We start from the raw sequence: 1084 nt of genomic DNA, 5'->3' as shown, positions 1-1084 counted from the left end.
ATGTCACCTAGTTAATGTTTGATCTCAGTTCAGAAACCCTAAATGCACTTAAAATTCATGTGTTGCAAAGATATATTAATCATAGCTAAAAGGAAAGTGTCAAGGATGGCATTATGAATATAATAAAACAAAATTTAAACCAAAAATATATTAAAGGAGATGAGGGTCATTTTTTTAGTGATATGAGCTATAATCAATAATGAAGAAATGACATTATTAAAATATATATGCCTATAGCAGGCCCTTAAAGAATAAGCCTACCCTGTTTCTGTGTAGTCTATTCCAATTCACAGCAACCCTATAGAACAGACTAGAACTGCCCTGTAGGGCTTCCAAGGCTGTAAATCTTTATGGAAGCTGACTGCTTCCTCTTTCTACCAGGGAGGCGCTGGTGAGTTTCAGCCCCCAGCCTTTAGGTTAACAGCCAAGAGCTTAACCTCTGCTCTGCTATGGTTCCAAAGAATGAGCCTAGGCTTATGAATTAGAAACTTTGGACTGGGATCGCACTTAAAATCATACCAGATAGATATCTATCTCTTCTATCTTTGAATAAGGTCAACCTAACGCACATGCAAATTGAGAAAGATAGTTCTTGGTTAGGAGATGAAACAGCACTGATAAAAAAAAGAATGACTACCTGTGAATCAAAATACCTAAGATTGTGGCAACAGACATGCCATAGTTAATGTACAATGCATTTTCAATAATTTGCACAACTCAATTAAAATAGCACAGGCTAGCCAGAATCCCATTGAAGAGTATTTCTTCATACCTGGAGACTTCAGAGCTTCGAGTACTATTGATTTCACTGGCAGAAATTTACATAACTCTTTAGATATACAACTTCACCTAATTCCAAGATTTTGAAAACAGCAAAAACTGAAACCCAAATGTGACAACCATACAAAGAGAAATTGGACTGAAATTAGATGCGATGGATAGGTTGGAGTAATAGAATGAATACTCTAGTTTTTGTACATGAGTAAACTTAAATAAGCTACTTCAGTTCTGTAGATCTCTTTCCCAATCAGTGAAATGGGAAAGCTGGAGTAGTTAATGTGAAAGAGTCCTCTTCACCTTTGAC

This window comes from Orycteropus afer, unplaced genomic scaffold (assembly GCF_000298275.1).
Source record: "Orycteropus afer afer isolate SDZICR_OR568_19922 unplaced genomic scaffold, OryAfe1.0 scaffold00658, whole genome shotgun sequence".
In the NCBI taxonomy this organism is placed as follows: domain Eukaryota; kingdom Metazoa; phylum Chordata; class Mammalia; order Tubulidentata; family Orycteropodidae; genus Orycteropus; species Orycteropus afer.
Note: the sequence above shows the minus strand (reverse complement) of the source record.